General features: G+C 36.8%; 1 protein-coding gene across 6 annotated transcripts in view; it reads left to right on the top strand.

The window, feature by feature from the left end:
- NIPBL (NIPBL cohesin loading factor) overlaps window positions 1–26,716 on the top strand; it is a 248,519-nt gene that overhangs the window by 70,768 nt on the left and 151,035 nt on the right. Inside the window, exon 1 of one of the 6 annotated variants that reach the window (XM_037798977.1) lies at window positions 6,967–6,987. The exons of the other annotated variants lie outside the window; for them this stretch is intronic. The gene's annotated coding sequence lies outside the window, so the exon portion shown is untranslated. Of the gene's footprint in view, window positions 1–6,966; window positions 6,988–26,716 lie in introns of those variants that run through there. 6 annotated transcript variants of the gene reach the window in all.

Here is a 26,716-nt window from a genome sequence, read left to right on the forward strand (position 1 = left end):
CAGGATTTATTTGTATATTCTGATTATTAATCCCTTATTGGATATGTGGTTTCCAAATATTTTCTCCCATTCTTTAAGGTTGTCTTTTTACTTTCTTGATCAAGTCCTTTGATGTACAAAAGTTTTAATTTTGGTGGTTTCATTTATTTTTTTCTTTTGTTGTTTTGGTGAAAAGTACGAAATCGTTGCCTACCTCAAGGTCTTGAAGATGTTTCTTTGTTTTCTTTTAAGAGTTTTATAATTTTAGTTCTTATATTTAGGTCTTTGATCCATTTTGGGTTAATTTTTGTATATGGTTTGAAGTAGGGATCTACTTTCATTCTTCTGCATATGGCCATCCAATCCAGTTTTCCCATCACCATTTATTGAAGAGACTCTGAAGTTGTGATCTTGAACAAGCGATTTCATCTCTTTGCTTACTATCTATAAAACAAAGGGATTGGACTAGATGATTTATAAGATGCCTTTCTAATATATCAGTGATTCTATTCTAAACAGCATAATTATGTTGAACAAGACTGTCATCCTAGGGTAAAAGTAAGTAACAATTTTTAATTACACATAGGTGATAGTATGTGAGCATTCTTAAATTAACATTATGGCTTTTCTTACTCCTTATTCTTATTATTGAGAGAAATTTTCGTCAGTTGCAAGTAGGGCTAAGTAATATTGCAAAATCACAGTATTTGTGTTTGAATTTCCAGAAATGATTAGTATATGACTAATACATAGAATAGTATTTTTTTATCATGCTTGTTTTCTTTTTTAAGAAAACAATATTATTAACTAAGGAAAAATGTTTAGAGCTTGCTCTAGGAGATTACTATCTCCAACTGAATTTTTACTTTATAGCTTTATTGAGGTATAATTTACATATATAAAATTCAGTTAATATTAAGTGTACAAAACAATGTTTTTTTGTGAAATCCAATCACTAGCTGATTGACACTTGAATCACTTCCAACTTTGGGCTCTTTTGAATAATGCTTCCTTGAACAGTTATGGGCAACTCTATGGATGGACATATGTTTTCACTTCTTGTGGGTGGATTTCTAAGAATGGAATTGCTGGGTTGTATGGTACATTGTTTGATTTTTTTAAGGTTTTTAAGGAACTCCAAACTGTGTTCTGAAGTGGCTGTACCTTGTTCTGAAATGGCTCAACCCCAGTAATGTATGAGGGATTCCAGTTTCTCCACATTCTGATACTCGATATTGTATGCCTTTTTGATTATAACCAATTTAGAAGGTATGTCATGATCTCTCATAATGGTTTTAATTAGCATATTCCTAATGACTAATAATGTTGAGCACCTTTTTATGTGCTTATAAGCCATTTGTTGTATGTCTTTGATAAAACTTCTATTCAGACAAGTCTTTTGCCTGATTTTTAATTATACTGTTTGTTGTCCTATTACTAAGTTGTAAAAATTTGTCTATTCTGGATCCAAATCCTTTATGTATACAAGTGCTAATATTTTTTCCAAATTTGTGCCTTGTCTTTTGAAACTCAAAAAGTTTTAATTTTAAATTTAGTCCTGTTTATCAGTACTATCTTTTATGTCTCATGCTTTTGATGGTGTGTCTAAGAACTCTTTGCCTAACCCAAGATCACAAAGATTTTCTCCTATATTTTCTTTTCAGTGTTTTATAGTTTTAGTTCATACATTTATGTCTTTAATTCATTTGAATTAATTTTTGTGTATGGTGCATATAGATTGTTAATTGCCGCAGCACCATTTGTTTGAAAGACTGTCCTTTCCCCATTGAATCGTCTTGATGTCTTTGTCAAAAATCAGTTACACATAAATATGAATATTTATTTCTGGACTCTATTACTTCATTGATCTATATTACCTATCAGTAACATAATGCCTTGCTTAAGTAGGTTTTATAGCATATTTTGCAGTTGGGTGTTATAAGTCCTCCAACTTTGTTGTTTTTCAAATTGTTTTAGCTATTCTAAGACCTTTGCATTTCCATATAAAATTAGGACCAGCTTATTTCTACCAAAAAATAGCCAGATGGAATTTTGAAAAGGGCTGTGTTGAACCTGTAGATTGGTTTGAGAAGAATTGCCACCTTAACAACATTGAGTCTGCCAGTCTACGATCGTGGAATGTTTCTCCATTTATTTTAATTTTCTTTTTCTCTCAGCAATGTTTTGTAGCAGTATATAATATTAAACTTTTAAAACATTTATTCCTAAGTGCTTTCTTCTTTTGATGCTGTCTTGAATGGAATTTTCTTAATTTCGTTTCCACATTGTTGCTAGAATATAGAAATGCAACTGATTTTTGTATATTGCTCTTATATTTTGTAATTTTCTTAAGCTCCTTCATTAGTTCTAGTAGCTTTTTTGGTAGATTCTTTAGGATTTTTTTTACATATAAGATAGTGTAATTTGGCTATAAACTGTAACTTCTTCCTTTCAAATCTGAATACATTTAATATCTTTTTGTGGTTTTAGTTATTATTTTTTAGTGCTATTGTACTGCCTAGAACCTCAGTGTGCTGGTTTGAATGTATTATGTCCCCCAGAAAAAACCGTATTCTTTGATACAATCTTGTGGGGCAGACATATTAGTTGGAACATTTGGATTAGGTTGTTTGCATGGAAATGCATCCCACCCAACTGTAGGTGATAACACCAATGAGGTATTTCCATGGAGGCATGGCCCCATCCTTTCAGGGTGGGCCTTGATCAGTGGAGCCATATAAATGAGCTGACAAACAGAAGGAACTCAGTGCAGCTGTGAGTGACGTTTTGAAGAGGCACTACAGCCAAGAAGGACACTTTGAAGAAAGCACAGGAGCTGCAGATGAGAGACATTTTGAAGACGGCCGTGGGAAGCAGCCTCTTGCTCCGGAGAAGCTAAGAGAGGACAAATATCCCAAGTGCAACTAAGAGTGACATTTTTGAGGAACTGCAGCCTAGAGAGGAACATCCTGGGAGAAAGCCATTTTGAAACCAGAACTCTGGAGCAGATGCCAGCCACATGCCTTCCAGCTAACAGAGGTTTTCCGGATACCATTGGCCATCCTCCAGTGAAGGTACCCGATTGCTGATGTGTTACCTTGGACTCTTTATGGCCTTAAGACTGTAACTATGTAACTAAATAAACCCTCTTTATAAAAGCTGATCCATTTCTGGTGTTTTGTATCCCAGCAGCATTAGCAAGCTAGAACAGATTTTGGTACCAGGAGTGGGGTGCTTTTGCTGCTGAGTTTGCGAATACCAAACATGTTGGAACAGCTTTTTAAATGGATAAGGGGAAGATTCTGGAAGAATTGTGAGGAGCTTGTTAGAAAAGGCCTAAATTGTTTTAAAGAGACTGTTTGTGGAAATATGGACTCTAAAGATACTTCTGATGAGGACTTGAAAAGAAATGATGAATGTGTTGTTGCAAGCTGGAAGAAAGGCAATCCTTGTTTTAAAGTGGCGGAGAATTTGGCAAAATTGAGTCCTGGTGTCAGATGGAAGGAAGAATTTGAAAGTGACAACCTAGAATACTTAGCTGAGGAGATCTCCAGACTACGTGTGGAGGATGTACCCTGACTTCTCCTTGCAGCTTATACTAAAATGCAAGCAGAGAGAGATAAACTTAGAACTGAACTCTTGGATTCAAAGAAACCATAAACTAATGGTTTGGAAAATTCCAGGCTTCCAGAGGGTGGATCCCCAGAAGCTACAACCCAACACGAGGATTTAACTAAACATGGAACCCAGCCGCCATTTCAGTACAAGCCAAGATTGGAGATGGTGTTATCCAGAAAGGATTTGTGGAAAGTCCTATTGTCTGATGGCTTTGACCCCTGTGTGCTTCATGCGAAGCCAACAGAATTTTTGTGAGATCTTTATAGACAGAGCTGTTGCCGGTCTGGACTGGAGGAGACAGACAAGGAAAAAATTGAAGGAAAAATTTCTTCAAAGACAGAGCCATGAAGGTTGAGGTCTGGAGTCAAGAGGTCTCAGGCTGGGAGAGTGGAGCAGCTCACACGCATGGAAAGAGTTTGCTCCGGAGGCCGAAGGCCTCGATGTTCAGGAAATGTTCTGCCACCCCAACCCCCAAAAAGGGTGGAGCACATTTCCAGGGAATTGGGGAGAGCCTGGCTGCCACCACACTGTTCTGAAGGGGTTGAGCATGTGCCCCGGAGATGGAAGAGAATCTCGGTGCTGCCCTGATATTTAAGGAGGGTGGGGCCAAGAAGGTGGTCTCTCCAGTGTGTGAATATGTTGGAGCACTCACCCAAGGGAAGATGCCTCAAATTGTTAAAAACACTCTGAAAAAGAAAAACAAAGTGGGAGGACTTACATTCCCTGATTTTGAAGCTTATTATAAAGCCACAGTAGTCAAAACAGCATGGTACTGGCACAAAGATAGTTACATTGATCAATGGAATCGAATTGAGAATTTGGAGATAGACCCCCAGGTCTACAGCCGATTGATCTTTGATAAGACCCCCAAAACCACTGAACTGGGACATAACAGTCTTTTCAACAAATGGGGCTGGGAGAGTTGGGTGTCCATATCCAAAAGAATGAAAGAGGACCCCTACCTCACACCCTACACAAAAACTAACTCAAAGTGGATTAAAGACCTCAGTATAAAAGTACCATAAAACTCCTAGAAGATAATGTAGGGAGACATCTTGAAGACTTTGTATTAGAAGGTCACTTCCTAGACCTTACAACCAAAGCACAAGCAACAAAGGAAAAAATAGGTAAATGGGAACTCCTCAAGCTTAGAAGTTTCTGTACCTCAAAGGAATTTGTCAGAAAGGTGAAGAGACAACCAACTCAGTAGGAAAAAATTTTTGGAAACCATGTATCTGACAAAAGATTGATATCTTGCATATATGAAGAAATCCTACAACTCAATGACAGTGGTACAGACAGCCCAATTATAAAATGGGCAAAAGACATGAAGAGACAACTCTCTGAAGGGGAAATACAAATGGTCAAAAAACACATGAAAAAATGTTCAGCTTCTCTAGGTATTAGAGAGATGCAAATTAAGACCACAACGAGATACCATCGCACACCAATTAGAATGGCTGCCATTAAGCAAACAGGAAACTGCAAATGCTGGAGAGGATGTGGAGAAATTGAAACTCTTATTTATTGTTGGTGGGGCTGTGTAATGATTCAGCCAGTCTGGAAGACAGTCTGGCAGTTCCTTAGAAAACTAGATATAGAGTTACCCTTCTGTTCAGCAATTGCACTTCTTGGTATATACCTGGAAGATCTGAAAGCAGTGAAGCAAACATAATATCTGCACGCCAGTGTTCATAGCATTATTCACAATTGCCAAGAGATGGAAACAACCCAAATGTCCTTCAGTAGATGAGTGGGTAAATAAAATGTGGTATATACACACAATGGAATACTATGCAGCAGTAAGAAGGAACAATGCCGTGAAACATATGACAATTTGGATGAACCTTGAAGACATAATGCTGTGCAAAATAAGCCAGGCACAAAAAGAGAAATATTATATGCTACCACTAATGTGAACATTGCTGGGGAAGAATGCATGGGGTGTTGGGCTTCGCCACCTCAGTGGTTCCTGATGTTCTCACAGACATTGTGGACTGGTGGTTTGATGGGCTGAGCCCTCAGTCACAGGACTTGCCCTTGGGAAGACTATTACTGCAAAGGAGAGGCTAGGCCTGCTTATAGTTGTACTTAAGTGTCTCCTCCTGAATGCCTCTTTGTTGCTCAGATGTAGCCCTCTCTCTCTAGCTAAGCCAACTTGGCAGATGAGATCACTGCCCTTCCCCCATGTGGGATCTGACACCCGTGGGTGTAAATACCCCTGGCAACATGGAATATGACTCCTGGGGAGGAATCTGGACCTGGCATCATGGGATGGAGAACATCTTCTTGACCAAAAGGGGGATGTGAAATGAAATGAAGTAAGTTTCATTGGCTGAGAGATTCCAAAAAGGAGCCGAGAGGTCACTCTGGTGGGCGCTCTTATGCATAAAATAGATAATCCTTTTTAGGTTCTAATGAATTGGAGTAGCTAGCAGTAAATACCTGAAACTATCAAACTACAACCTGAACCCTTGAATCTTAAAGACGATTGTATAAAAATGCAGCTTATGAGGGTTGACAATGTGATTGGGAAAGCCATGTGGATCACACTCTCTTTTGTCCAGTGTTTGGTTGGATGAGTAGAAAACTGGTTGGGGGTGGGGGGGAGAAAAGCACCCAGGTTCTTTTTTACTTTAGTTGTTCTTTTTCACTTTAATTTTTATTCTTATTACTTTTGTGTGTGTGGTAATGAAAATGTTCAAAAACTAATTTTGGTGACGGATGCACAGCTGTATGGTGGTCCTGTGAACAATTGATTGTATGCTTTGTATGACTGTGTGGTATGTGAATACATCTCAATAAAATTGAATTAAAAAAAAAAAAAGAACAGGTATCAGTATTTTTCCCCCTGATTTTTAGGGGAAAACCTACCTCTTCCATTAGTGTGATATTAACTATAGACTTTTTGTAAATGCCTTTTGTCAGATTGAGGAGTTTCCTTCTATTCCTAGTTTAATGGTTTTTTTTTTTTTTTTCATGAAAGGGTGTTGTATTTTGTGAGATGAGTATTACCCTGATATCAAAGCTGGAAGACCAGAGACAGCAAAAGAGAACTACAGACCAGTATCTCTCATGAACCTAGATACAAAAATTCTTAGTAAAATGTAAGCAAACTAAATTCAGTAACAGATAAAAAGAGTTACGCATTATGACTAAATGGGATTTATCCTGGGAGTGTGAGGTTGACTGAACATCTGAAAATCAATTAATGTAAAAGACCATATTAATAGAATAAAGAACAAAGCCACGTGATCATTTCATAGACACATCAAAATCATTTGACAAAATTCAACATCTGATCTCATTTCAGGATGGAAAAGGAGTCTTATAAATTAGGAGCCCTAACATGCTGAAATTAGAAAGCTTGTTTTTCATATCCACTTAATGGTAAGTTGTTGATAAAGAATTTACTCTCTTAATTTAATAATCAAACCAAAGTGGAGCGGATTTTCAGTTATTGTTTCAGAAATCAGCAGTGAAAATTACTAGATTGCTATTAATTCATTGCAGATAAGATACCGTCTTCCTTTTTTTACTTAACTTCCCCTGCTCTCTCACCAGCTATGGAGACCCTTTTGGTAAGTATAAGAAGATACTACTATTACTAGCTTTTTATGGATCTGTTTTGGGTTTTTATAGCTTTTTTCAAGGATTTTATATTTCTAATCTGTGTAAAAGTTCAACTCTAATTTTTCCACTACTTTTATTAATAAAGTATTTAAAAGGAAGAAAAATTCTAGAGTTTAATTGGTTTCGTTAAAATCATTAGGTAAAATCATCAGTAAAAATCATTAGGCTGCTAATATAAACTTAACATGTGAAGATCATAATTTTAAGGTCACTTGATTTACAAATCATGTTCAAGTATGAATCCCTGATGTCATCATCCTAAATACATGAACTTGTCCAACGTCCGAATTTCAAACCCATTAGCCTAGTGTTTGCATAGAGCCTTGAGTTTTTCTTCTGATACATTCTCTAGCGGTTTCCCACTTGTTTTCTTTTCAACCCACTAAGCATATGATCAGCATTGTTCTAGGTGTTATGGGAAGATAAAATTTAAAGAGACAAAATTCTTCCCTTAAGGTGCCAGTGAAATTACTAGAGAAAATATGTAACCGTGTATGGTCAGATACTGACTTGTGAACGTATAATATAGGAGTTCATTAAAGGAAAAGATAGTGAAGTGAAATAATAGAGGAAGGTATCAAGGAAAAGATGTAGCTTGATGGATGAATAGAACTCATTTAGTTGTAGAGAAAGAAAAATAGCAGAGAAGAAAAAATAGCAATGTAAGGAAATCTATTGGTGTAAGATGTTTTAGGAACAGTAGAGAGACCAGTCTGGCAAGAACAGGTTTATGTTGGAACAGATGAAAATATTATTGAAGAGAGACTGAATTATGGAGGATATTGGATGGAAAGGTAAGGGCTTTGGAATTAAGTCTGTAGATGTTATTTTTGTTGTTAATTATGGAAGTAGATAATAAAAACAGTTGTTTTAGAGTACCTCAATGAGTAGCTGTATGAAGGGCAGTTGGAAGTAAAGAGGTACTGAAGTTGCAAAAAAGACTCGTTGATTGGTAATTAAAATAATCCAGGTGTCTGATAATGAATTTTTTAAAATTAGGATTAGAGCAGTAGAACAGGAACGGAAAAGTTAACTAATCGTGTAAATGATGAGAGAGATTAAAAGTTTATAGCCAGAAAGTTTGGATTACTTTGAATGGTAGTGGTGATAGAAATTGTATGATGGTGTCACAGGAGGTAATTTTGGTTTTAGAAATGTTATTTAGAGTGATAATACTTTGACAGAAATGATTGTTGAATGTCAGGCATATTGACATATTAGCACTATAAAAGTTTGTAGTGCCAATAAAAAATCATGAATGAATTCATATATAATTGAGCCATAGAGGTCCTTTAGAAGCCATGAAAATAAATGAATTTTCAAAGAAATGTAGAGAGAACAAGAAACTAGTAACTAGACTTGAGAAATGACCAAAGGTAGCAAACCTGTTAAGAAAGTGGAGGGAGTGAAGGTATTCCATTAAGAAAGTGCAATCATTAAGGTACAAGAGAGAAGATGGAGTCACAGAGGCCAAAGGATAAAAGTTGCAGAATAGAAGTACTCATTTACCGCAAGTATCGATTGTTACAGTAGTGCTTCTCTTGACTCTGATGTCTCTGTCCTCTTTACACCTTAAATTCAAAGATCAATCATAATCACTCCCTTCCATGCATTTTCAGTCCTTTTGACTCTTATTCTTGGTCTTGGCAAAACTACAACCACTACTAAATCTCATCCTTGTACTTCCGTGCAACTGGAGAAAAATAATACAGCCATTATGACTGATGTCTCTTAAAATTAATGACAATAATTAATGATAGTGAGCACTTAGTGCTACTCGGCAATTGTACTGCACATCTCTGGTTATTCATTCTCCCCCTCTCCTAGATGGCTGTTCTAGTTTGCTAATGCTGCAGAATGCAAAACACCAGAGATGGATTGGCTTTTATAAAAAGGGAGTTTATTTGGCTACACAGTTACGGTCTTAAGGCCATAAAGTGTCCAAGGTAACACATCAGTAATTGGGTACCTTCACTGGAGGATGGCCAGTGGCGTCCGGAAAACCTCTGTTAGCAGGGAAGGCATGTGGCTGGCATCTGCTCCAAAGTTCTGGTTTCAAAATGGCTTTCTCCCAGGATATTCCTCTCTAGCAAGCTTGCTCCTCTTCAAAATGTCACTCACAGCTGCACTCTGTTCCTTCTCTTTGAGTCAGTACGTTTATATGGCTCCACTGATCAAGGCCCACCCTGAATGGGTGGGGCCACACCTCCATGGAAATATCCCATCAGTTATCATCTACAGTTGGGTGGGGCGCATCTCCATGCAAACAACCTAATCCAAAGGTTCCAACTGAATCCCCACTGTTATGTCTGCCCCACAAGATTGCATCAAAGAATATGGCTTTTTCTGGGGGACATAATACATTCAAACCGGCACAATGACTTACATACTTCCGCATCTTCCCTCAGAATCTCTTCTATCCTTAGTTTAGCTGATGAACTTGAGAATATTGAGGCAGAAGAAAGTTTTCATAATTATCTGGCACCACATTTTTCTACGACATACTTAGCAGCCTCTATGCCCATGTACTTTGACTTCCTTTCTGTTACTATAGATGAATTTTCCAGACTCCTAAGGCTAGCCCTTCCACTTGTTCACTATGTCTCACTCCCCTTCATATACTCATATTTTTCCTGTAATTCTTATCTCTCCTGCATCATCGTTTTTTTCTCTCCACTTGATCATTCATTTTCATAAGCATACAAGCATGATGTTATTTCTCCTATCTAAACAAAAAACCCTACTCTTGACCCTTGGCTCCCCTTTATAGCAGTTGTCTTATTGGCTTGTTTTCCTCTTCCCCTTCTTTCTTAAGCTTATCCTAAACAGGTTTTTGCTTGTATAACCCACCACTTTACCCTGAATGGGTTTTGTGAAGGTCACCAGTGACTTCCATGTTGTTAAATCCAGTGATCAGTTCTCATATCTCAGTTGCAGTTGATGGCTCCCTTATCCTTGAAAACTCTTCAGTTGGCTTCCAGAATACCATAGTGTATTAGAATTGCTATATCAACACTCCTACTAACAGTAAACACACACCTTCTACATAAATTATTTTGTCCTTAGACTATATCCCAGTGTATTATTAGTTTCCTAGGGCTACCATAACAAGTTATACAAATTAGGTGGCTTAAAACAACAAGAATTTTATTCTTTCACAGCTCTGAAGGCCAGAAGCTGTGAAATCTAAAAGCTCTTGGTGAGAATCCTTCTTGCCTCTTCCAGCTTCTTTTGGCTCTAGGCTTTCCTTGGCTTATGGCTGCACAACGCCAATCTCTACTTCTGTCTTCACAAGGTCTTCTCTGGGTGCCTGTTTTCTCTTAAGTCTAAATCCAGGACGATCTCATCTTAACATTAATATAATTACACTTGCAAAGACCCTTTTCCAAATAAGGTCACATTCACAGGTTCTGGGCTGATGTATCTTTTGTGTGCCACAGTTCAACCCACTGTACTCAGGAATGTTATACAGTCATTCCTGTTATACAGTACTGTAGTCAAAGATACTTGAATTAATTTTTTTTCTGTGTGATTTGTTGTTATTTGATGTATAGTCAGGTTCCTACTGTTGGTATCTGTTGTTGCTGTTCATGTTCAGTTTTAGGATTTGCTTTTTAATCCATTTTGATTTAATATGTTTTTTTTTTTTTTGAGTATGTATAACATTTTCATGGTTCAAAAGTCAAAATTATATTAGAAAGGTATACTCAGAAGTCTCACTACCATCCCATTTCTAACCGTTTCATTATTTTCAAGTTTATTTTTCCTGGTTTCTCTTTGAAACGCAAGTAAATGTTTATATATAGGTACTTATTTTCTTGTGCCTTCCTTTTCTCACTTAATGTAGCCTGGAAATTACTTCATATCAGTTCATGGAGGTCTTTCTCATTCTTGATATATGTAATGCGGCATATAATAATCCGCTATGTGACTATATACCATATATTACATACCATAGTTTTCTATGCTTGGGCATTAGGTTGTTTCCAATATTTTTAATTGCGAATAATGCTGTAGTGAATAACCTTGTGCGTATGTTGTTACATATTGTGGATGTCAGTCTACAGGGCAAATGCCTAGAAATGGGATTGCTGAGTCAAAAGGTAAATGCATACATGATTTTGTTAGATACTGCTTAATTCAACTCCATTTTGCATTCTAACCAGCAGTATATGAGAGTGCCTGTTTTTCCACATCCTTAACAGAGTATCATAACATTTCTAACTTATCAGACACTCAAATGCTTATGTCAGTGTAGTTTTAATCTACGTTTCTCATATTAGGAGTGAGGTTGAGCGTCTTTTTTTTGTATGTTTTAAGAGCCATTTTATAACTTTTTTTATCTAAATGATGACATTTATTTTAAATCTTGGATCTATGTCTTACTAATTATTTTACTTTGAACAATTCTTTTAAGTTTGTTTTCTTCCCATCTTTAAAATGAAGGTAATAAGACTTACTCATGGGTTATTAAATAGATTAATTTAAAACAAATGTGAGGCAACTAATACAGAGTAGGTACAAATTCCTTTATTCTCATTGCTATCTCAGAATATAGGCTATATATTGCCTACAGTTAGGCAGACTATTGAAGTTGATCATCCATAGCCTTTTCTATAAAGGAAGATTTATGGTGTGTTAAACAGTGTGGTCATTATAAAGTACTGCCTTTTTATTAGCATTTTAGCTTTCCAGATTCTGAAAATTGGAATATATAGCATTTATTTATAGTAAATAGCCCTGGATTTAGAATTTAAAAGCATGATCCACTCCTTCATCCATATGTTTGAGCAGAATCAGAGTGCTTTTTTGTTGTTGTTGTTAAATTTTGCTAATGAAGTTCTGACCTGCCTGAGGCTTATTTTTCTGTAGAAGTAGAACATATCTTGGGTAAGCTTCTTAAACTTCACAAAATTATCTCCCCCTGTTTTTCCTTGCCTTGATTGATTGAGAATACATACACTCTGTCCTAATATCAAATCTTTGCATTCAGCCACATACTCTTGACTATATTTTTTTATAAGCCAGTTTTGTGCAACAATATAAATGGAGGATTGCTAAAGAATGTCATTCTCTCCATTCTTTTGAATATCTTAAAGTGCATGGGCTTCATTATTTTGGCCCTTCATAGCTTAGTTTTTTACTGAAGTGTGATTGTAGGGTGGATTTTTTTTTTTTTTTTCTTTAAAGAAGAAAATAAAAAGTCACTCAAAACAGAACTTTAGTTTTTTTAGGGGTGCTGTCAGGGACTTTTCTCCATCATATCATCCATAATTCTCTTGCTGAAGACTCATTGATGAAATTTCTCTCAGGTATCAGCATCTTGGGAAAGCTGTACTTCTCCTAAAACCATAACTGGTTTGCTTTTATCTTATGGCTGTCTTATGGATGTGTATTTTATTCTTTGCTTTGCTAACTAGAAAACTTAATCCATGTTTGGGACCCTGTTTATGGTGTTTTGGAGAGTAATATAATGTGCTTTTTGGTATGCTATTCTTACTTATTTTCATTATTTAAGTTGAGTTTTCATCACATATTCTTCTAATAAACTGCCTCAAATCCTTATGGAATGAGGCAGGATATGATGCGTATGTATATGTGTGTGTGTTACGTCTCAGTTGTGCAAGCCAGAACCTGAAAATTGTCCTAGATGATTACCTATTAATTATCCTTCACATCCAACTGGTAACCAAGTTTATTTCTTTAATTTCTGTATATCCATCTCTTTCTCCCTATTACCTTGTCTTATTTTGGTTCAGGGTCTCATTACTTCATTACTATATTTTCTACTTTATTTTTCTTTCTACCTACAATCTTAGTACCTTCTACATCCTCTTTAGTGTGACTAAAGAGCTGATTCTAGTGTCAGAATCTGCACATGTCTCTCTCTCAATATAAAATTCTTCTGTGGCTCCCCATAGCTATCAGTCATACTTGGACTCTAACTAGCACATAAGGCTTTTTCATTGTTTTGTTCCTGCCTATTTCTCTAGTGTCATCACTGTTCAAACCTTTCATTTTCGTCATCTTGAAGTTGATTTCCTGTTGTTTACCATGGTCTTCAACACTTGAAATGATTAGTCCTTTTAATTTTAGTCTAGTGGTATCTCATTGTGGTTAAAATTTGCATTTCCTAAAAGGCTGATGAAGTGGAACTTTACATATGGAAAACTGATCCTGTTTTCCATATTATACTCTAAGCTCTGTTAAGGCACAGGGATTATCAGTTTGTTTGCTGTTATATCCCCAGTCACAACAGGCCCTCCTTTCACATAGTAGGTACTCAATAAATATTTGCTGCTGAGTAACTACTGTAAGAGCAGGACATGATGAACACAGAATTGAGAATTTGCAGGCTTTGCCTGGTTACTGATTCTGTAACCTCACAGCCAAGACACCTAACATCTCTGGGTCTTGGTTTTCTTATCTGTAAAATAAGAGAGTTTATTCACAATGAAATGGTTTTCTTTTTGTCTAGTTTGTTTTTATGTTTGTGTATGATATTGTATTAAAATAGATGAGAATCCCGTCTTTCTACTACGTGCTTCTTTTCTCCACACACACCCCAATTTTACTTAGATTTCTTAAATAAAAACAAAAGTCACCCATAACATAAGATCAGGTTTCTTTTCTTAATCGTTTCTCATAGGTACTTTTAAAGTCAATCCGCTGTCACATATTCTAGTCTAGGGAAATCGCTATCTAGTTAATATCCTAATTCTTTCTAAAACAAGAAACAAAACAACAGCAAAACACTGGAGAGTTTAAGGTTTAAAGAGTTTATTCGGGTGTGTTTGCTATTTGGAATCCTTTCTTTAGGGACTGTTAACATTCTGTAATTTGATTAGCCTTCTACTTCAGGATGTAGTTGCCATTAAGTTTTCATTTTAATAAATTGTTTCATATTAAATTTACATTTGTGTAATTGTAATCATTAAATCTGAGACTATTTAAAAATTTTAAAAATCCATTACTCCCAGTGAAAGAGTGACATAATAGCAGAACTACATTTTTGCATTTATATGCAGAAATGATAACGTATTTGATGTTATCAGAACCTGCATTTTATAAAGAAAATTCTTGAACATGAGTATCATGACTTAGAAAAAAAATACCTCCTTAATTTATGTCGTCATTTATTTGGTTATAATCTATAAAATGGGGGATCTAGCAGAGGTCATAAAAAGGTAACTGTAGATACGGGAATCAGAAATCACTTTCCCCATTTATTGATTCCTTCCATGTAAATTGAACTATTTAAAGTAATTTTGAAATTTAGCTTCTTTGTAAGAAGCTGTTGATTAGTTTAAATTGACTTTTTAAAAGTTTATCTTTCCTGAAAACTACACCAGTATCTTTGTTCAGATTCATTAGTCATAGTATTTGATGATTATGTTTAATTTTCTTGAATTCTTTTCTGGGTTTTTAAAACCAGTTGCAGGAATATAGCCTGAGGGAATTATGGTTTAGCAATATTAGATCTAAAAAGACCTAAGGGCTTTAATGCTGACCTCATTATGAATCAATAGTATTTTGCACCCAACAAAGCTGCTACCTAGGTTTTTGAAAAACCTTTTATTATGGAAAATGTCAAATAATTGCAGAGTAAACAGAAGAGTGTAATGAATGCCAAGAACCCATCTCCTAGCTTTCATTTTAGTTTAATCCATACCTCCACCCATTCTCCAACCCACTGCCCAATTATCATCATCATTTTAGTTTTTTGGGGGAAGTTTAGTAAAATTTGCACGTGTTGAAACATGCAAATCTTAGTGTTACAATTTTGACAAGTGGGTACACTCATGTAACCATACCTCATCACAATATAGAACATTTTCATCAACCAGAAAGTTACTGATGCTCCTTTGCAATCAAATATATACCCCCACCCACCCACACAGGCAACCACTGTTTGAATGGTGTTTTCAACTTAGGTTAGTTTTGCCCATTCTAGAACTTAATATAAATGGAATTATAAAATATGTACTTTTTTCATTCAGCTTGTATGTAAGATCCATCCATTTTGTTGTGTTTGTCAGTAACTCTTCCCTTTTTAGTGCTAAGTAGTATTCCCTAGTATAAATATACCACAATTTGTATATTCAGTCTCCAGTTGATGGATATTTAGATTGTTTCCAATTTGGAACTTTAATGAGTAAAGGTGTTATAAACATTGGTGTATGAATCTTTATATAGACAGATGTTTTCCTTTCTTGGATAAATACCAATGTAAGTAGAATGAAGGAAATACTAAAAATAAGAGCATGTATTGGGAAAATACAAAACAGACACATAATAGAGAAAATTTAGCAAAAAATTAGTTCTTTTCAAACTTCAATACAATTAATAAACCCACCATAAGCCTATCAAAAATAAAAGATAAAATTAAAATTACCAGTGAAATGAAAGCATATCCCTACAAATTCTATACTCAAGGAAATAAAAAAAATTATGAATGATTTTTTTATTTCATTTTTTTTATTTTATTTTGAAATAAATTCAAACTACGGGAACAGTTGCAAAAACAATACAAACCCCATACACAGAACTCCAGCATATCCCGACCCCCCTCCCCCGATAACTCCAGTCCACCAACTTTAACATCCTGTCACGCCACCATTTCTTTCTTTCCCTCCTTTCCTTCCTCCCTCCCTCCCTATCATCCATCATCTATTGCTCTGTCTTCTGAACATATGAGAGTAAGCTGCACACATCCTTGAACAAACAATATAATTCACATATACATTTCCCATGAATGAGAACATTCTTTTACGCAATCCATTAAGCGCAGCTAAGAAGTTCAAGAAATTCAACATTGATACAAAGCTTAGATTCTATATTTCCTTTTTTTTTTTTTCTCATGTCCCAACTGTGTCCTTTTGAGCCTCCTGTCCTCCATCCTCAGAGCTCATCCAGGATCATCCTTGGCATTTAATTGTCATTATTTATTCAGACTGTCTTTTTTTTTTTTTTTTTTCCAATTGTGGAAACATATATACAGCCTAAATCTTCCCATTCCACCCCCTCCCTAGCATTCCATTAGTGGGATTAATCACATTTAGAATGTTGTAATGCTATCACCTTCCCACCATCCATTGCTAGAAATTTCCCTTCACCCCAAACAGAAACCCTACACTCATTTCTTGACTCCCCATTGCTCCTTCCCCCACCTCTCGTAACCAGTACTCTACTTTTCATCTCTATGGTCATATTCTCTGATACTTTCTTTGTGTTTACCGTGGGGCTTAAACTTAACCTCTTAAATCTATAAAAATCTTGTTTTTCTTTGATACCAACTTAATTTCAATAGGACACGTAAACTATGTTCCTATACTCCTCCATTCCCCCACCTTTATGTAGATCTTGTAAAAAATTACATATTTTACTTTGAGTCCAAAGCCACTGATTTATAATTAGAGTTTATGTATTTTAGATCCTGTAGGAAGTAAATAGTGGCATTATAAATCAAAAATACAGTGGTATTCGTATTTATATTTGCCATGTGATCTTTACTGGAAATCTTTATTTCTTCATGTGGTTTCAGTCGATTGTTTAGTTTCCCTTCCTTTTGGCCTGCTCACTTCCCTTTAGCATTTCTTATAGGGCTGATCTACTGCTGATGAAGTCCCTCAGCTTTTGATTATCCAGGAATGTTTTCATCTCCCCCTCATTTTTTTTTTATATTAAATTCAGTTTTATTGAAATACATTCACACACCATACAGTCATCCATGATATACAATCCACTGTCCACAGTATGATAACATAGTTATGCGTTCATCACCACAATCTATCTCTGAACATTTTCCTTACATCAGAAAGAACCACAACCAGAATAAAAAAAATAAAAGTGAAAAAAGAACACCCAAATCATCCCCCCATCCCACCCCATTTGTCCTTTAGTTTTTATCCCCATTCCTCCACTCATCGATACACTAGATAAAGGGGGTGTGATCCACAAGGTCTTCACAATCACACTGTCACCCCTTGTAATCTACATTATTATATAATTGTCTTCAGGATTCCAGACTGCTGGGTTGGAGTTTCGTAGCTTCAGGTATTTACTTCTAGCTATTCCAATACATTAAAGCCTAAGAGGTGTTATCTATATAGTGCATAAGAATGTCCACCAGAGTGACCTCTCGACTCCATTTGGAATCTCTCAGCCACTGAAACTATTTCGTCTCACTTTGCATCCCCCTTTTGGTCAAGAAGATACTCTCAGTCCCACGATGCCGGGTCCACATTGATCCCCGGGAGTCATACTCTGCATTGCCAGGGAGATTTACACCCCTGGGAGTCGGGTCCCACGTAGGGGGGAGGGCAGCAAGTTCACCTGTTGAGATGGCTCAGTTAGAGAGAGAGAGGGCCACATCTGAGCAACAAAGAGGTACTCAGGGGAAGACTCTTAGGCACCATTACATACAAGTTTAGACTCTCGTTTGTGGTAATGAGCTTCATAAGGTCAAGTCCCATGCTCGAGGGCTCAGCACATCAAACCGCCAGTCCCAATGTTTGTGATAACATCAACACCAGTCCAGGTGAGGATGGCCAACACATCTGCACCTTCCCCCAGATGCTCGGGGCTGGGGAGGGGGAGACTGTAAATATATTTTTCATTATCTGCCCAAATTACTCTAGGATGTGTCACTATTTCACTCCAGCCTATACTAACCTACCGTATCTCACTTTCTATTCAAAGTTCCATGCAATTGTGGTGTTTGAACAAATCAACTGTAGAGTGTACCGTTTAGAAAATTTAGATCCTGTACCAAATAGATATCTCTTCCCTTGGTCTCATATGGAAGTTGAAGTTTTAAAACCCAATCAGTTTCAACCTTTACCCTTTGGCCTGGCTTGCCCTGGTCTTAACCAGACCTGCTTCATTCATATCACTAATTGAAGTCTGGGCTCTTTTTCAGCTTTTTTTTTTTTTTTTTTTTTTGACAGTGGCTGTATGCACTAATACTGACATTCATATCTGCCGAGCTCTAGCTCTGAGTTTCAGGTGTCTCAGAGATATGCATTGTTCCAGAGACCAATCAGGTTATACGCTAGGGGATCAGCATCTCAAAGTTTAGAGATAGGCATTACAATTCAGGGATAGAGTTAACTGCTGTAAGAGCTTACAATCTAGGGACTATTACAGTTATTGTGTCCACGTTAGGCTGTGTTCTAAGATTCAATTCTGAGTTTACACATTGTAGTTAGTCCATATTGGTGAGGCATCATCCCTCTCACCATGTTTTCTCCAACACTTTTACTCCTATATATATTTTTTCCTACAATTTTATAGAGTTATGTTCACATACCATACATTTATCCACAGTGTACACTCAGTTGTTCATGGTATCATCATAAAGTTGTACATTTATCACCACAATCAGCACTTGAACATACTGATTACTACAAGAAAAATTGTATTTTTTTTTGGTTTTTTTTTTTTTTTAGCAATAAGAAAAAATGATAAAAAGAAAAATAACATGTCATAGAATACAATATACTACTAAGGACAGCAAATAACACCACTACCAAGAATCCCATATTACTCCCCTATATCCCCCTCTCATATACATTTAGCATTGGCATATATTGCCTTTGTTGCATTTAATGGAGGTATATTACAATGTTACTGTTGACCATAGACTCCAGTTTGCTTTGATTATGTTTTTTCCTGAATACTATCCCTTTTTCAGATTTCTACATGGTTGACATTCATTTGCTTTCCCACATGCAAAAACATTTTTATATTTGTATATTTAGTAACAGTCATTGGCCACTCCAGTTTTTGCCACATTATACAGTCCCAGTCTTTATCATCTATCTTTACCTCTGGTGTCATACATTCTCCTATCCCATCTCTTTCAGCTTTACTCACAGACATCTTTGTTCAGTGTACTTACAATACCGTGCTACCATCACACAGTATTATGCTATCTATTTCTGGATCTATGCAATCAATCCTAAACATTCTGTAGTCCTTCAGCATCAAATGGCTGGTCTCTGCCCTCTTTCTATCTCCTAGTCGCCTGTGTTATCAGCTTTTAACTCCCAAAGTTTGTTCATTAATGTCTGTTCATATTAGTGAGACCATACAGAATCTGTCCTTTTGTTTCTGGCTAACTTCACTCAACATAATGTCCTCAAGGTTCATCCACATTATTACATGATCCATGTCTTTGTTCTGTCTTACAGCTGCATAATATTCCATCATGTGTATATACCACAGTTTGTTTATCCACTCGTCCTTTGATGGACATTTGGGCTGTTTCCATCTCTTGGCAATTGTGAATAATTCTGCAATAAACATTGGTTTACAAATGTCTGTTTGTGTCTTAAGTTTCAGTTCCTCTGACTATATACCCAGCAATGGAATAGCTGGGTCATATGGCAAATCTATATTTAGCTTCCTGAAGAACCTCCATACTGTCTTCCAGAGTGGTTGCACCATTCTACATTCCCACCAACAGTGAATAAGTGTGCCTCTTTGTCCACATCCTCTCCAGCACTTGTCATTTTCTATTTTTTGGATAATGGCCATTCTGGTAGGTTTGAGATGATATCTCATTGTGGTTTTGATTTGCATTTCCTTAATAGCCAGTGAAGTTGAGCATTTTTTCATATGCTTTTGAGCCATTTGTATTTCCTCTTCAGAAAAATGTCTGTTCATGTCTTTTGCCCATTTTTTAATTGGATTGTTTGTCTTTCTGTTATTGAGATGCAGGATTCCTTTATATATTCGGGATATTAAACCCTTATCTGATATGTGGTTTCCAAATATCATCTCCCATTGTGTAGGTTGCCTTTTTACTTTTCTGACAAAGTCCTTTGATGTACAAAAGTGCCTAATTTTGAGGAGATCCCATTTGTCTGTTTGTTCTTTGGTTGCTCGTGCCTTGGGTGTGAGGTCTAAGAAACCACCTCCTTTCACAAGATCTTTAAGATATTGCCCTACATTTTCTTCTAAGAGCTTTATGGTCTTGGTGCTAATGTTTAGGTCTTTGATCCACTTTGAGTTAATTTTGGTATAAGGTGTGAGATGGACATCCTCTTTCATTCTTTTGGAAATGGATATCCAGTTCTCCAAACACCATTTATTGAACAGGCTGCTCTTTCCCAGTTGCTTCGGCTTCACTGCCTTATCAAAGATCAGTTGTCCATAGATGTAAGGGTCTACTTCTGAACACTCAATTAGATTCCATTGATCAGTATATCTGTGCTTATGCCAGTACCATGCTGTTTTGAGCACTGTACCTTTGTAATATGCTTCAAAGTCAGGTAGTGTGAGACCTCCCACTTCATTCCTCTTTCTCAAGACATTTTTGGCTATTCGGGGCACCTTACCCTTCCAAATAAATTTAGTTATTGGTTTTTCTATTTCTGTAAAGTAAGTTGTTGGGATTTGAATTGGTATTGCATTGAATCTGTAAATCAGTTTAGGTAAAATTGCCATCTTAACTGTATTTAGTCTTCCAATCCATGAACATGGTATGTTCTTCCATTTTTTCAGGTCTTGTTCAATCTCTTTTAGCAGTTTCTTATAGTTTTCTATGTAAAGGTCTTTTGTGTCCTTGGTTAAGTTTATTCCTAAATACTTGATTCTTCTGGTTGCTGTTGTAAATGGGATTTTTTTCTTGATTTCCTCCTCTTGTTGCCCATTACTTGTGTATAGGAACACTACAGATTTTTGTGTGTTGATCTTGTAGCCTGCTACTTTGCTGTATTCATTGACTAGTTCTAGTAGCTTTGCTGTAGATTTTTCTGGATTTCCTACGTATAGAATCATGTCATCTGCAAATAGTGAAAGTTTTACTTCTTCCTCTCCAATTTGGATGCCTTTTATTTCTTTTTCTTGCCTAATTGCTCTAGCTGGAACTTCCAGCACAATGTTGAATAACAATGGCGATAGTGGGCATCCCTGTCTTGTTCCTGATCTTAGAGGAAAAGCTTTCAGTCTCTCCCCATTGAGTGTGATGTTAGCTGTGGGTTTTTCATATATTGCCTTTATCATATTGAAAAAGTTCCCTTCTATTCCTATCCTTTGAAGTGTTTTCATCAGGAAAGGATGTTAAATTTTGTCAAATGCCTTTTCTGCATCAATTGAGATGATCATGTGGTTCTTCTGCTTTGATTTATTGATGTGGTGTATTACATTAATTGATTTTCTTGTGTTGAACCAGCCTTGCATACCTGGAATAAATCCCACCTGGTCGTGGTGTATAATTCTTTTAATGTGCTGCTGGATTCGATTTGCGAGTATTTTTTTGAGGATTTTTGCGTCTATATTCATTAAAGAAATTGGTCTATAATTTTCTTTTTTTTGTAGTATCTTTGCCTGGTTTTGGTATTAGGGTGATGATGGCTTCATAGAAATAGTTAGGTAGCTTTCCCTCTTCTTCAATTTTTTTGAAGAGATTGAGCAGGATTGGTACTAATTCGTTCTTGAATGCTTGGTAGAATTCACATGTGAAACCATCTGGTCCTGGGCTTTTCCTTTTTGGGAGCTTTTTGATGACTGACTCAGTCTCTTTACTTGTGATTGGTTTGTTGAGGTCATCTATTTCTTCTTGAGTTAATGTTGGTTGTTTATGCTTTTCTAGGAAGTTGTCCATTTCATCTAAGTTGTCTAGTTTATTAGCATATAGTTGTTCATAGTATCTTCTCATTATCTCCTTAATTTCTGCAGGGTCAGTAGTTATATTTCCTTTCCCATTTCTGATTGCATTTATTTGCATCTGCTCTCTTTTTTTTTTGTTAGCCTAGCCAGTGGTCCATCGATTTTATTGATTTTCTCAAAGAACCAACTTCTGGTTTTGTTGATTCTCTCTATTGTTTTCCTGTTCTCAATTGCATTTATTTCTGCTCAAATCTTTGTTATTTCTTTCCTTCTGCTTGCTTTGGGGTTAGTTTGCTGTTCTTTCTCTAATTCCTCCAGGTGAGCAGTCAACTCTTCAATTTTTGTTCTCTCTTCTCTTTTAATATAGGCATTTAGGGCAATAAATTTCCCTCTCATCACCGACTTTGCTGCATCCCATAAGTTTTGATAAGTTGTGTTTTCATTTTCATTTGCCTCGAGGTATTTACTAATTTCTGTTGTAATTTCTTCCTTTACCCACTGGTTTTCTAAGAGGGTGTTGTTTAGCCTCCTTATGTTTGTGAATTTTATGACCTTCTGCCTTTTATTTATTTCCTACTTCATTCCATTGTGGTCTGGGAAAGTGTTTTGTATAATATCAATATTTTTAAATTTGTTGAGACTTGCTTTGTGACCCATCATGTGGTCTATCCTAGAGAATGTTCCATGAGCCCTTGAGAAAAAAGTGTATCCTGCTGTTGTTGGATGTAGTGTTCTATAAATGTCTGTCAAGTCTAGTTCATTTATCATACAATTCAACATCTCTGTTTCTTTAGTGATCCTCTGTCTAGATGTTCTATCCATTGATGAGAGTGGTGTATTGAAGTCTCCAACTATTATTGTAGAGGTATCTATTTCTCCTTTCAGTGATCGCAGTGTTTGCCTCATGAATTTTGGGGCATTCTGGCTTGGTGCATAAATATTTATGACTGTTATGTTTTCTTGAGGAATTGACTGTTTTATTAATATATAATGTCCTTCTTTGTCTCTTTTAATTGTTTCACTTTTGAAGTCTAACTTGTGTGATATTAATATAGCTACTCCCGCTTTTTTCTGGTTGTTGTTTGCATGAAATATCTTTTTCCAACCTTTCGCTTTCAGTCTATGTTTGTCCTTGTGTCTAAAGTGAGTTTCTTGTAGACAGCATATAGATGGGTACTGTTTTTTAATCCATTCTGCCAGTCTCTATCTTTTTATTGGGGAGTTTAATCCATTTACATTTAGTGTTATTACTGTAAGGGCAGTACTTTCTACTACCATTTTGTTTTTTGGAATTTATATGTCATATCTTATTTTTTCCTCTCCTTTTACCTTTCCTGATAATCTTCATTTCTGCACTCTTCTCCAACTCTCTCTCTCCTGTCTTTTCCTATCAGCCTGTAGCACTCCCTTTAGTATTTCTTGTAGTGCCGGTCTCTTATTCACAAACTTTCTCAGTGTCTGTTTGTCTGAAAATGTTTTAATCTCTCCCTCATTTTTGAAGGAAAGTTTTGCTGGATATAGAATTCTTGGTTGGCAGTTTTTCTCTTTCAGTATCTTAAATATATCATGCCACTGTCTTCTTGCCTCCATGGTTTCTGCAGAGAAATCTGTACATAGTCTTATTGACCTTCCCTTGTATGTGATGGATTGTTTTTCTCTTGCTGCTTTCAGAATCCTCTCTTTGTCTTTGACATTGGACAATCTGACCAGTAAGAGTCTTGGAATAGGTCTATTGGGATCTATTCTATTTGGGGTACGTTGTACTTCTTGAATCTCTAATTTTCTGTCTTTTATAAGAGTTGGGAAATTTTCAGTGAATATGTTTTCTATTACTCTTTCTGCCCCCTTTCCCCTCTCTTCTCCTTCTGGGATACCTATAACGTGTATATTTGTGCATTTCATGTTGTCACTCAGCTCCCTAAGACCCTGCTCATATTTTTCCATTTTTTTCACCATCTGTTCTTTTGTGTGTATGAATTCGAATGACCTGTCCTCCAGTTCACTGATCCTTTCTTCTGCCTGTTCAAATCTACTGTTGTGTCCCTCCATTGTGTTTTTCATCTCCTCCATCGTGGCCTTTATTCCCATGAGTTCTGCCATTTGTTTTTTTAAGTTTATGAATTCTTCTTTATGGTCATCCGGTGTCTTCTTTATATCCTTCAGCTCTTTTGCTATATCTTCCTTCATTTCATCAAATTTATTTAGCATTAGTTGCCTCCACTCCTGTGTCTCAGCTGAGCTATTAGTTTGTTCCTTTGGCTGGTCAATGTTTTCGTGTTTCCTGGTATGGCTTGTTATCTTAAGTTGTCTAGGCATCTGATTTTCTTGATTAGTTTATTTTGGAGCTTGTTTTCTGTCTTTTACCTAGTGGTTTTCTTGTTGGTTGGCTTTGTTCTCTGGCCTCTGTTATTCAGTTCAACTTATTCTAGACCTCTAACTTAGGTTCTGTTTAGTTGATCAGAATTTTTCCCCTCTTGTTTTTTCTGTTTCTTGCTCTGCCTCTATGTAACCTTTTTGTGAGTGGGTCTCCTCAGATATGGTCGACCCTAGTCAGTTTTTCCCAGTCTAGTGAGGCCCAGGTCTCATTGAAAGGGTATGGAGTTTTCCTGAGAATGAGACCCTCCTATGAGGCCTTTAGAATTGGTGCTTTTCCTCTCCTGTCCAGCAAGTGGCGCTGGCCAGCCCGCAGCTCCCCCACTAGTGTAAGGAGGTATGGAGCCTTTAGTTCTCATGGTGACTCTGATCCTGTCACGGGCGTGGCTGACTGAAGCCAGAATCTGAATTCCAGCCCCTGGGGTCTGAGTTCCCAGAAGGAGGACTGCCAGTTGAGCTGGACCTCCCTCTACTCTCCCAATCCTTAGAATTCCAGTTGTCTCTCAGGGGCACTATTCCCTTCTCCCCTCTTCTCTTTGGGGCCTCTCCAGGTAGATTCCTTGGTCAGCCTGAGTTGCCAATTAAAGACGGGGGTGGAGGCCTTCAGTAGTGAATACGGAATTCAAAGACACTGTGGGTACTCTGTCTCCCCCAAGCCCAGCCCAGTCCCTCAACCTGGGCTTTCCGATAGAAAATAACCACATATATGACTTTTAGATTTAAAAAAAAAAAAAAAAATAGAAAAGAAATCAAGAAAAAGAAAAAAAAAAAAAAGTATCTTTTAAAAGTCTTTCCCCAGCCTGGAAGTTTTGTCAGTGTCAGAATAGAGCATTTAAAGATATGCTTTGGGCTATTGTCTGATAATTACTCTCCAACCGCTTCAGTTCTACCCCTGCTGGGGGCTATTGAAATGCAAAAAGATAAGGGATCAGTGAGAAGCCAGAAGGGACAAAATGTAGGGGGAAAAAAAATGTCTTTTTTGGAGTCTGGGAATGGGTGCCCGCTTTTATGTGCCCCCACTTCTTGGAGCCCAGCCCTTCTTTAGCACCCCAGCTCCCAAAGTTAGTTAATTAATTTGTTAATTAATTCTGCAGTTGGGGCTGGGTTGAGCCTCCCTTGTTGCCCTCAGCAGATTGCTGTTTTTTGTCCCACCCACCCCCACCCCCCGCCTTTCAGGGAGCCGGCAGCAAGACAGTCTGTGAGGTCTGGGTGGGGAGGGGCGCCAGACCCCTGGTCCGGGGAACTTACAATGTTCGCTGCGATCTCAGCTTTTCCTCCAATTCCAAACTTGTGTCCAATGTGTGACTGGTTACTGGAGACCCCGAAAACACTGTTTCATGTAGTTCTTGGGTAATTGCCAGCTGCTCGAGGGGAGAGACAAAATTCTGCTCCTCACTACTCCACCATCTTGCCCCACCTCTCTCCCCCTCATTTTTAGCATCCAGTTGTTTGTGGATTTTCTAAGTCTCTGATGGTTATTGACTTCTATTTGTATTCCATTGTGGTCAGAGAATGTGCTTTGAATATATTCAATTTTTTTTTTTTTTTTAATTTATTGAAGCTTGGTTTATGTCCCTGCATGTATGGTCTATTCTGGAGAAAGATCCGCGATGACTAGAGAAGAATGTGTGTCTTGGTGATTTGGGATGTAATGTTCTATATATGTCTGTTAAATTTCTCTGTATCTCTCTCTCCTTTCTTTGTTTCTCTGTCAGTAGGGCTCCTTTAGTATCTGAAGTAGAGCAGGTCTTTTATTAGCAAAATCTCTCAGCATCTGTTTGTGAAAAATTTAAGCTCTCCTGCAAATTTGAAGGAGAGTTTTGCTGGATAAAGTATTCTTGGTTGGGAATTTTTCTCTCTCAGAATTTTAAATATGTCATGCCACTGCCTTCTCGCCTCCATGGTGGCCACTGAGTAGTCACTGCTTAGTCTTATGTTGTTTCCTTTGTATGTGGTGAATTTCTTTTCTATTGCTGCTTTCAGAACTTGCTCCTTCTCTTCAGTGTTTGACAGTCTGATCAGAATATGTCTTAGAAAGGGTTTATTTGGATTTATTCTGTTTGGAGTTCACTGAGCATTTATGCTTTGTGTATTTATATTGTGTAGAAGGTTTAGGTAGTTTTTCCCAGCAATTTCTTTGAATACTCTTTCTAGACCTATACCCTTCTCTCCCCCTTCTGGGACACCAATGAGTCTTAAATTTGGACGTTTTATTTTCCCTATCATATCCCTGAGATCCATTTCGATTTTTTTCGGTTTTTTTCCCCATTGTTTCTTTTGTTCTTTCATTTTCCATTCTGTGGTCCTTGAGGATGCTGAGTTATTGTTCAGCTTCCTCCAATCTTGTATTATGAGTATCCCAGAGTCTTTCTAATTTGGCCAACAGTTTCTTTTATTTTCATAAGATCATCTATTTTTTTATTTACTCTTGCTATTTCTTCTTTATTCTCTTCTAGGGTCTTCTTTATGTCCTTTATATCCTGTGCCGTGCTCTCGT

The sequence above is a fragment of the Choloepus didactylus genome, chromosome 11 (genome assembly GCF_015220235.1).
Source record: "Choloepus didactylus isolate mChoDid1 chromosome 11, mChoDid1.pri, whole genome shotgun sequence".
Taxonomy (NCBI): domain Eukaryota; kingdom Metazoa; phylum Chordata; class Mammalia; order Pilosa; family Megalonychidae; genus Choloepus; species Choloepus didactylus.